This window comes from Corvus hawaiiensis, chromosome 4 (assembly GCF_020740725.1).
Source record: "Corvus hawaiiensis isolate bCorHaw1 chromosome 4, bCorHaw1.pri.cur, whole genome shotgun sequence".
Taxonomy (NCBI): Eukaryota; Metazoa; Chordata; class Aves; order Passeriformes; family Corvidae; genus Corvus; species Corvus hawaiiensis.
In genome coordinates, this window is record NC_063216.1 from 76783774 (window position 1) to 76795962 (window position 12189).

General features: G+C 40.4%; 1 long non-coding RNA gene across 1 annotated transcript in view; it reads right to left on the reverse strand.

The window, feature by feature from the left end:
- Positions 1-12189, reverse strand: part of LOC125325119 — a 118020-nt gene that overhangs the window by 80219 nt on the left and 25612 nt on the right. Inside the window, exons 2-3 of the long non-coding RNA XR_007203210.1 lie at positions 9727-10058; positions 2228-2484 (exon numbers count right to left, since the gene is read on the reverse strand). This is a non-coding gene — a long non-coding RNA (uncharacterized LOC125325119). The remainder of the gene's footprint in view (positions 1-2227; positions 2485-9726; positions 10059-12189) is intronic.

Sequence of the window (12189 nt, forward strand, 5' to 3'; positions counted from 1 at the left end):
TACAGACTATGTTAACAAACTCCATGGGGCTCTTCACTACCCTTGATACTGAACCACAGGCTTGCAGATGAAGGTTGGAAAAACGGACAGGGCCAAATGTACAAGTTGGGAAGAGGAGGATGAGCAAGGGGGTTGTACCAGTAATCAAATGCAACTCCACTTAGCTCTGGAAGGTCTGGAGTAGGAATGGAATACAGAGAAACAAGCACGGATGAATGAATTTGATATACAAATGTATCTAATTGCACACTTGAAGTTCCTGAAAGGTCTGCCACCTAGGCTAAATCAGCTGTCCAGGCTGAACTCTCCATGGAAAAAATGGATTCCTTTCTAGAGGCACCTTTTTAGACACAAGTCATCCCCTTCAAGGGGGTGTGGAATAGGAACTTACAGGAAGTTGTTCATCCTACCTGCTGTTCACCACCAGCTTCAGCACTACCTGGACATGTAAGCTTCATGAGAAAAACCTCACCCACAGCATTTGAGATAGAACAGAAAAATGGAGGTATTTGTATGTATTTGGGATGTTTTGTAGGAGCATCCAAGCTGATGCTTCTCTGTGTACACTCCTGGGAATCCTGAGTTACTGTACCTGATTGCTATTATATTAGGTTTCCACAAATACACCCATACACTCATTTACAAGCATCCAATTCCATCTCTGAGAGTTATTTATGCTGCTTGGAAAGATCAAGGATCTGGATCCCCACACACCAACTACCTTCACTCTACTTGCAGAGTGTCTCAATTCCATATCCCCCTCACTGTGCCTGGCGCAGACACTTTGCCAGCACACCCCTTCCACATGTGAAAACAGCATTTGCCTGAAAACCCCACTTTCCTCAGCTCCACACTGAAAGGAATGAACAGGCTGAAGAATTACTTCACAAAGAAAACCACTTTGGCATTTAAGATGTGGTGACAACAAACCAATGAACAGGAAATCAAGTATTAGGGTGAAAAACTGCAGCTGTGCTCAGTTGGTACCTCCAAGTATTTGCTGCTGAAATGAGGTAACATCTGTAACAGGTGACAGCAGTTACAGGATAGATTCTATTTGTATTCCCTCAGATCACAGAGCTGCCACCACACAATTCTTATTTCTCCTTGGACCCACCGTATCTAAAAAACAATGATCCTCTTGTGCTGTGGAAGGGATGGAATGTGAAATCCCATCCACATCCCAACAGAATCCCACAAACATTTTGGCAGGAAAAATTTATTATGTAAAGCCCAGATGGCATCCCAAATATTTCTACTTCAAAATTTAGAACTCCTTTTTTTTTTTTTCCTTAAAATAAATTACACAAAAGCATCACGCCTAAAATTAACTGTACAAGAGCATCAGGCAAGGTAACCAGACTTAACTGAGCAGTTATTTGGACTATGGGAAGAATGGGAATGTGGTTTTTCTCCATTTAACTCCATTGTCAGAAATGAATAATATTTTTCTATTCAACTATATTTGAATGACTGGCAGAGAAGGAAGATATAATAAGCAGATACATCCAGTAACATATAATACTTGGAGAAGAATTTTTCCAGTTATCCGAAGCCTAACACCTTTGCCCTCAACTTCTGCAGCGACATTTCAAACTTTCAGAATGAAAGTTGCCACTTTTTGTTATTCTAACAGGGTTATTTTGCTTAATATTTGTTTTCTTCCACCATGCAATTTCAGCTCTGAATCTGGGAATATGTGACTTCAAAATGGTTTTAGCTGCTGCTTCACCGAAGCAGCTAAACCTGATTATCAGTTTGGTTCAGCATGGACCTAGTCACTGCTCACCCTTTAAGCTCTGGGATAAAGATCAATCCTTGATTCCGACTGTCATTTTGCAGTGAGCCCACTCCTACATTCCTTTTATATCTATCACTTCACTGAACGCCAAAGAAATCTCAGTGTACTTGGCATGAAGGCTGCACTTCCTATATTTATGCTCTAACTAATGTATGCTCCATTTTAGTCCTTCCCAGCTTAAAATCATCCGAGGGAAGACGGCATAAAGTACAAAACAGTCCATGCAACTGTTTTACTAATACAAAATACTGATCACCCACACTGCCGTTCCATCACCACTTTTCTCGTGCATTTTCTGTTTAAATATATCCAAAATATTAACCCAGAAGGAACCATGGTCACTTCTGTATAGCATACAGTCATATCAGGTTTGTTGCTCCACCTCAAACTTCCAGAAAATAAACCATTGCTTTTTAATTGTACTACCTTAACTTTGCTGGCAGAAGCACGTTTGATTCTTCAAGACAGATGAAAGTGAAACGCTCTCTCCAGGCAGGAATCCCTTATATCTGGCACGATAGCACTTCATCCTTTTTAATTATTCCACAGGTGGTTGCCTTGGAAACTGCCAAGTAGCTCTTGGATTTGAGGGACCCAGCATGAGACAGTAACAAGCCTTTGTAGCCACGGCATTTGGACCCACGTTGGCTGCAGCAGCAGGACATGAGAGAGTCACAGAAAACCTGGAAGAGATGGTTAAAATTAACAGGCATTAATTATATTGCTCCGTTCTTCAAATATAAAATACAAGGAATGCTGATAGCCCCTGAACTGTGGATAAAAACTACATTTTAAAGGCATCTGCTCCTGCAACTCCCCAGCACAGCCCCGGATTTCACCTTCAGAGGACGGCACTGAAACGGAGATGCCGGCAGAGCTCACGAGCTCAGCTCTCAAGACCCAGCAAGATGATATTTTTTTCCCTCAGCTTCAAGAGGGACCTTCCTGAGCGTCTGGTCCAACTGCCTGAAATTCAGTGCTATTGTTTTGCTTTGAATAAAAATAGAGTAACTATAAATAGCTGCCATCGAGAATGCTGATTCACTGTATTCCGTATCATACAGCAAATTGCTCCCAACTTCACTCAGCCTGAAAAATTAGGAAAATTCTCCTTGCTTAAAACACAGCTAGAAGCCCAGCAAAGCACCCAATTCTGCATTCGTGTCACTAGTCTAAAAGTACAAAACATTTTCCTTTCCCTCTCTGATTTCTCGTCATTTCAAAAGCTGATGATTTGCACATAAATATATAAATAAAACCATCACAAAACCAAACCAAAGCAAAACCTTATTACGCTTTCTGTCACTGGTCAAAACTATAAATTTCTATTTTTCAAGAATCTTTTTTTGTTTCCCCATTTTCACTTTTTTAAACAAAAAGACAGGTTAACATAAGCCTTAAAAACATCATTTTCATTAAAACTATCCATGATGGAAATGGGCACTCCTGCACTCAGAGGTCTCCCTGTCTTTGATGATATGATTAATATGTCCAAGTCAGTGATCTCAAGATATCACAACATATAAGTGCTTGGATTTGTGGTATTACAAACTGCCTGGCAGGACCTCAAAAGTGAGAGGTGGATTTATTTTCACCCTTCCATGATGAGACACCCAAAAGAGCCAAGAGTATATTTGTTAATTCTACAGCTGAGTTTTACTAGAACCAACTAGATTAAATATACATTTATTGCACAGAAAAAAATCACAGTGAAATAAGAGAAATGAAACTGTTTCTAAACTATCTCCTCAGTGCTCACTTTGCCCTTCCAGGGCAGGTCCTTCTCTCTTTCTTGTCTTCTTCTATCACTTGCTTGATTAAAAATTAGAACGTGAAACCAGTTTTTTTCTCTCTGTCACCGAATCCCATCAAAGACAAAGCACATCTGAGCAGTCCTTCACAGGCTGCCTCCTTCCTGGTGGGTTCCACAGTTTTTCATTCCTTGCTTCCCCCTGCACATCCCTTTCAGTCACCTAATTTTCCCATTTATGAACAAGGTTTCTGAAAGATGATGTGACAAAACCAACCATTTCCTTTCCTTCATTCCCAGCATTTTCAGAAGTGAGACCTGTTTAATCCTCTCTGGATTCAGTTTAGGATGAACTAGAGTTTTGCCAATTCCTTCATCCCACCAGCCCAGGGCACACTTGCCATCCAGCCATCCACCTCCATACTCTGGGAGGTAAAACATGCCTCCTTTTCAGCCCATGGGGTTTAGTTTGTTAAGCTTCTTTCGGGGATTTTCCCCTGCAGAAGTGGCATTCTAAAATACTGTGGAAAATCCAGAGCATTTTCTCTGTTCCTCCTCTTCCCAATTACAGCTATAACCTCCTGCATGTCCTGCTAATGCAGGAGAAAACCTCTTCTCTGCCCCAGTTACCTCTAGTGTCTCTGACAAACCAAGTCTCCAAAGCCTCAAAATGACCCTTTTATCACAGATGATTCTTTCCTCTGAGGAAAGGTGGATTTTTCATCCCTGCCTCAGGCATCTTAACACTACTCCCAAGCACGTCCTCACTCTGCACTCATGATCCCAATTTTGTTGCTTCTCACAGGGCAGACAGGTGAACTTGATCTGCAGTGTTCACTCAGACCAAATATGGTGCTTGACCAATTTCTCAGTCTAAGTCCTTTTAACCCACTGAGATGTTTTCAAAACCAGGGCACCCAGTTCTCAACAGGCACTAAACGCCTCCCATTTTCATTTGCCTTATTCTCAGAGCACCCTGAGATTAATTCCAAAGTTGTGTTGCAAGTCATCTTCTAACCTGACTTAAATCCTACACTGTTCCAAAGGAATGTCTCAACAAGCTGATTTCTGAAGTCTACACCTACAGGAGGTGATGAAACTACTGCATCTTTTCCCTCTCCTCACCATCTCAGAGTAAGTAAATAACTTTAAAGACTGTAAGACAGTTCTTGCTAGCTTTTCTCCTTTTTTTAAAGATGCATTTTGGAACCCCCTGTACGACGTATTTATGTTAAATATGCTCATTTTAACATATACTCTTCAGATATTCTGTTTCTGTGAGTGGCCCCACCTGTGCAGTGGTTTATCTCTGCCATGTTCCTCCTGCTCAAGCTTCTTAATCCCAGTTTAATCTCTACCTATCTTGTGATCTGACTGGATTCTTGTGCTCTTAGACTTCATCTCTTCTTCATATGAAGGTCATGCATGGGAGCCATGGGATGAACTCAATAAATCACTTTGATTTCTTTTGTTTTCTGTAACATTCATCTGTATCAGGTGCTACAAACACACCTGGATCAACACAGAGCTCCACCAGCTGAGTTTCTGAACAAGGCTTTGAAGAAAGGGATGTCACACACTGCAATTCCTTCCCTGACTTGGTAGAGTGCTACTGACTCTTTAAAATACAAATAAAACCTTCTGTCTCAGCCTTCAGAGCACACAGGTCTTTGCTCATTTCCAGCCCTCAAGCCCAAGGCTGCCTCAAGGTTCACATTTTGCCTCTGCCAGCCCTGCTCTGGGACCCTGAGTCACTGAGTGATGGAGGAGCTCTGCTTCCTCCTTCGGAATGAGCATCATGAAACACTAAAAGCACTGTAAACTGCAGAGCTCCATGTTATTAGTAAAATACATAAAACATGGCACTCGTGAATAGTAAAACTAAAAGGAAGATGAATAAAAGACTTTTAAGTAACTGGTCCATTGTGGTTTCTTTTTTTTTTTTCAGGCTTGTTCTCAATCCATTAACAACCTAATTTCCCAAATCCCTATGCATCCCTGAAGTAAGTCTTTGTTTCCCTGTTTGAACATTTCCAGAGACTGCTGGTTTTCCCCTCCTCAGTCTCCATTCCTATCAAAGGCTCCTTTCTGACCAGTCTCTATCCCACCCTCCAAAAAGCTGCTTCCTAAAAATACACTCAGATACTCTCAGGGAATGCTCCATCTCCCTCCTATCAGAGACCTGCACCTGATGACAAACACAGCACAACAAGGAACTTTTCCCCCCCACCATGGTCAGCAGAGACACAAGAAATTCAAACACCAGACACGATGAAAAACAGGGTTTTCAAAAAGGCCCAAAAGGTCAGCTTGCCAAAACCTTCATTAACAAGATCCAAGTTCTTACTTCCCTTTTTTCTCTGCAGAATTTCCTGTTTGGTTCATGGAAGGTACATTGAAGCCACGATCGGGCTTCTTAGTGGAAAGTTCTTTGTCCTGTTGTTGGTTTCAGCCACAGTTCAATGAATAGATGACCATCATTGTTAAAATTTTGGTTTCTCTAGTTACAATTTTTTTTAAAAAAGAAGTTCTTCAGAACTCACTATGCATAGAAGTGATAAACAACCACCTTCTTTAGCCAACCAGAAAACTGATGTTTCCTTGATAACTGTACTTCTAGCATCTGCAGGAGGCACACAGACAGCTTGAACCAAGTACAAAACTTCATTTTATTTAATGTTTTGAACATTTTACATATTTATATATAGATATAGATATATAAAGTAAGTAGAGAGAGAGAAAGAGAGAGAGACACAAAGTCATAGATACAATAGCAGATTGGGACTCTAGTGAGACTGAGCCCCACTGCCCTCTTTGAAAAATTCCAAAGCCACTGGATTATTAAGGTTCCAGAAGAAATTAATCATTTGAGATTCTTTCTAAAAAAACCAAAACAAAAAACCTCCGACTTCCATTTCAGCACTGTTTACTAATTTTCTCTTCTAATATCCATTATTTTCCACCTGAAAAGAAGTTAAATGGTATTTTATAAAAGGTGTCAAACCTGGACACCATTTTTTTTTGAAAAAGCTTGTCAACAATTTTTTATCTTTTACTATTTGACACATATTAAGAAGAAATTAGGAGAAATCTTTTGAAAACTTTGACGGCTGGCAAGAATCCCATCTCTTCACAGAAAAAAAGAAAATACCCTGTGTTGTAAAGAAAATTATTTACTATTTGCTGTGATGGGTTTTTAAGGTTTACTTGCAAATGCCTGGTAAACAAAAAGGCACCTTTTTCTTAAATTATTTTCAAGTATAAACAACTAAAGCAGACCACAAAACCTTCTTTAAACTATTCCACCTCCACTGAAGATCATCACAACTTGGCTACTTTACAGCTTTACCAGGGTAATACACATCTGCACAATGAATACTGAAACAAAGACAAAAAATAGAAGCAGAAAAGACACCCTTTTCTGTCTTCAATAAAAACCTAAAGTAAGAATTTTAAATGAGAAATATGGGAATTTCCCCTATAAAAACTGCAGGTGGCCAGAAAAATTTTAGACAAGCAAGCTTACCCACAGATTCAATGACAAGATTTTACAAAATAGATGTAAAAAGAATAATCAGGACACAAGGCACTGCCTCAGACAGGACTACTCAAGATCAGATGCCAATCAGAAACGAAGTAGAAAGGGAAGTAAAAAATGTAAGGAAGGTATCAAAGTTTGGAGGCTCAGTCAGTAGAAACAAAGACACCTGAGGAAGAGAACATCAAAATTATTTAGGTTGGAAAAAGACCTCCAGGATCATTTTAGTCCAACCATGAACCCAAAGCTGCCAAGGTGCAGCAGTAGAAGATCCTTGGGCCAAGTGTGGCCAGGCAACTTTGAGAAGCTTCAATTAAGGCAGCCCAAATCAGATGGTCACTTTAAAGATGTTTATGAGTTGAACGAACACTCAGTCAGATCTCAAGGGAAAGAGGGTTTCCACCTAAGTGGTGGCAACAGCTCTGATGACCTGGGCTGTCAGGAGCCCCTAAACAAAAACGAAGGGGAAAGAAGATTCCTCTTGCAAAACAAGCCTGTACAGCTGAGTTCATCAGTTCCCATGCTTAAAAATGAGATCTGTACCAGCTAACACTTGTGAAGGTGAACTCTTGCTGAAGTAATTCACAATCAGATTATCCAAACCCAAATCCATCTCAAAAGAACATGGAGTATTTTTCAGTCTGAAATACAAGAAGGTTTTGCTCTGTGCTGCCAGAAGAGACGTGAAATCAGGGTGCTGAATAGTGACTTTTTGCTTCAACTGTTCAGCACCATTGCTTGAACAGTACTGGAGTCTTTTGGTAAGAAAAGACAGGCCAATTTTATGTAACAACTTTCACTACATTAAGAGTTACTGGTAAACTGAAATGCAAACAACAAAAATTATTTTGACAGTAGTAAAAAAACAATCAGTCAACACTTTCAGCAGTATCTGGAAAAAGTCATCTCCCATCTATGGAGAACAACATCAGCATGTGATGCTCCAGGAGATGGGTATATCCTGAATTTCTAGCTCCTAACTCCACAGGGACAAACTCCACAGTGCTTTGTGGTGATAGAGCCATTCCCTTGCCCAGACTGCACAATCCTTTGGTGCCAGGGTTGACTTGTCCTTGGATCTTGTTCTTTACAGCTTCAGCTCCTTCTTCCTCTATCTCAGAAAACCTCGCCCTTCCTCAGACTACAGAGGAAGCACATTAAACTAATACAATGTTAGTATGATGTACATCTCAGACTTTTACAGGCTGAAGATGCTCTCCTCTTACTACAAAGCACGATAAAGTATTAAAAACATGAGAGCTGGCACAGGGACTTCTTACCGAATGCTCTCCTAAGAGAAATAAACGTTCAGTTGAGAGAAAAAAATTATTTAGTGTGAAGTTCACCTGGTCTAGCACTAAATATTGTTCAACAGCTGGTCTTAAGATAAATATCAATTTGTGTCTTTAAAGTAGAGTTTATTTTTTGAAAAAATATTTACTGAAAACAGTCATCACATACTGAGAATTTCCACATTTAACCTAATACTCAGACTAATTTGCCTCATATAAGCCCTCCAGTAAATCCAAAGCCCTTTTCCCTTGTGTATTAGCTACCAATTACAACACAGATACTAAAATCTCAGAAACAAAATAAATGCTAATACCTAGATAACACTTCCATCTGAACAGCTTTTGCTACATCAAACGACTATATTTTTTTCATTCCAGGGTTCTGATGCACACCTGGCTGTGAAGTTTTCGTGTTTAACACCATGAGGATGAACCCACAGACTCACAGACACTGCTGGCTGCACAGCAACCCAAACCACCACTATTCCTATCAGAAAAGGGCCAAGAACCAACATCAATCCCACCAGGAAAATGCCAAGAACGAACAGCTGAAAGCAACTCTATGGTTTTACCACCTGCTGCTAAAACCACCTTTACCCATTTCTCATCCCTGACTGTTCATTCCCCCTTCATACAGCTGTGCCATGAACTAGATCTTGGTACTGACCCTGGACAAATCTGATTTTGCTGCTTTTGTTGCTGGTTCTGCAGTGGGTTCACCCACAGCTTTAGGAGCACCAGGCCAGGACCAGGGGCCAGCTGGCATCCAGGAAGTAACTGGGGGATGCTGACTGCTTCTTTCAGCAGTTCTGCCAGTTTATGCCAGCTTAAAATTCCCAAGAAACTACGTAGAATTAGGCATATTCAAGCTAGAAATGCAGCAAAACACAGCAACAACAAAAAAAAAAAAAAAGAAGCAAGCACAGACTGTTTGTCCCATAGAACAAATTACTAGGAGAGATGTTGAAATCCTCATTTCTAAGTAACTCCCAACTAAGCCAGCCTGCCCTTCTGAGAAACATTTTCAGCAGATGCCTGTTAATTTTTCAAATTTTCAGTCAAACATAAGCTACTGAGCTCAAAACAGAGAGTAACAGTTACACGTAATGACCTGCAACACCCTAAATGTCAGACTAAATTACCCAACAGCTCCTTCTGCCTCCCATCTTTGAAACGCAGATATATTTTAGTTCCATCCCTGGCTGTGTCAGATCAGCAGGCTTTAACAGTTCGAAACACAAGAGTCAAATTTAATGATATCCCTGCCTGGAACAAGTCCAGGGGTTGAATCTGATTTCTGCACGTAGAAACAAGCAGCTCTTAACATTTGATCTGGAACTCGTACCTCATTAGGAGGGAAGCAGAAGTCTCACCCATTCCCGGTTTCAAGCTGGCGATGAGGGAGAAGGAGAGGTAGAAGGAAAATGAGAAGGAGCTGTGCTGTGCTAGAGCTGGTCACCAACCCCGTCAAAACCCTCAGCTGTGAGTGCAAGGAATGATAATTTTGCCTGCCACGAGCAGACAGCTTCTGTGAGTCGGGAATCTTCACGTTCAGAAGCTCTAAGGAGGAGGGTCAAATCAGAAACCTTGGCTTTCAGCATCGTTCTTCGTGCCTCAGTATGTCAGGGTGAAGGAAGATGTCTTCTCTCTGCTTCAGTGACTGTGTAGTATTTCATCCTTTGCAAAAAAGAAAAAAAAGAAAAACAAAACTCTAAATTTACAAGACGTGTAGCACTTGGCAGGATTTTGTAACTGCTGAGTGACTGAGATGAGCTCATTTAACACAATTTTGAAATAAATGTATTATTTTATATAGCTGAGCCTATAAAATTCTGCAAGGCAATGAGAGACGGGAGGGATGATACAGAGCATGGCCTGAAGAGTGTGGCCTGTTGCCAGTGCCCACACACACTTATCCCTCTCTTTTCCAGCCTTTGTCACATACACACACTTCCTGGAAAGAAACAATCCGCTCAGGGCAAGTAGGAGCATTTTTCCAGTGCTGCCAACTTCTGCCAAAATTCTATTTTCACTTTAAAATAAAGACCGTGTTCGTTTAACTACAAGATCCTTGACTTACATAGCAACACCTGTCAGAGAAGTAGAAATAAAACAAGCAGGGCAGGGAATGAGGATTTTTCCCAATTCTCTCCTGCTTTCTGTGTGACCAGGGAAAGTGGAATTCATCACCACCACGGGCAAACTGCACTTTTAAATCCATCATGCAGAGACAGACTGTGGACTGGAGAAGAGTGGTCAGGAACAGTCACGGATACACAGGATGGGAACCAAGTGCTGGGAGAGCCAAGCCCACCACTTCTCACACCTGATGCTTCTGGCTTTACACACCTTAAAAACCAACTGTAAAGGAACACACTACACAGAAATATCTTCAGCAACACGAGGCTTTAAAGTCCTTTTATACTTTCTGCAAATTCACAGCCTCTCTTTAGACCTGCTCCTTTAAGTAGCTCAGGTGTGGGATTTAAGACAAGCTCCTCAGCTGAATGAGCTGCATGTAGCTGACACTGACAGAGTCAGCATCAAAATCCATTGCTAGAGATTCTTTATCCTGTTATTTACATTAGTCAATAATATTCAGTAGGTTTTACAAAAACAAAACAACTTTCAGTGTTGTTTCTAATAACCCAAAACAAAAAAAAAAAAGCATTTCAATCTTTCAGAAAATTAATACCTGAGATTATCATCCTCCAAGTACACGTACAAAAACACCCAGTTAAGAGATACCAGCAACCTAAGGATGACTGAGAAATAATATTTTCTGCACTTTCATTCCAACACCGACTGCCAGACTGTCTAAGAACGAGATTGAGCAAGCCAGGGGGACAAGTGGCAGCCTACTCATGTACCAGGCAATGCAGCAAGGACTGGAAACAGGACAAATTAACCCATTTTCAGCTTGGGCTGATCTGGTTATATCGCCAATGTGAGCTAAAACCAGCTTGGGAATCAGAGCAGAGACACTGCTGTCGCTGAGTAAGCACATAAAGGAGGCCAGAGGCATCAATCAAATTCAGGAGGGAACTGTGTAAGTAATAATCACATAAATATGTACGTTTAGGGGTAAACTAAATGGACATGTTTTTAAAAACCCAAGAAAATTCCTTCTCTTTTTTAAAAGCCAGATCTGAGCTGTTCACTGTGGAAGGATCCCTGTTTGATCAATGCTGACAACATACAGGGAGCACTGGAATTCTCTCCCTGCACTACCATGTTTATAGTCCAAGTAATGCAAAGGTCAAGAATGAACACACCCAGAACACAAAAAACACCCACTCTTATGTATTAGAGAAATATTTACTCAATTAGTCATAAAGAAGTTAATTTACCCCTTGAATGACTGAAAATACCTTAAAAGTGCATCAGTTTTCCCTTTGCTATAAAATAATTAAAGGCCTGAATCAGTTCCACAAGAGAAACTCATTCCTAATCACAACTAAGGCATGAGCACTCCAAGATCTCCTCATGGAAAAATAATTATATTGATTTAAATAAAACAATGAAATTACTGTTAGTAGCTGAAAGCTTGCAGAAATTTACTAGTTCAAGCAAAAATTACCAGCATTTTAAAAAATGTCTCGAGAAATTCTACATAAAACCACTCGATTTGAAATAATCATGCCCTTTTGTCAGCACCACAGTAAGTAATACTCAACTATTACACGAGTATTAAACTAACCCAGTTCTCCTTTATGTAAGTTGCCAAGAGAATGCTCCTTCTTTTTACCCTTTTCTGATTTCCAGAAAAAATGTCGTGAAAAACTGCTTCTGCTAGAATTACTAGAGT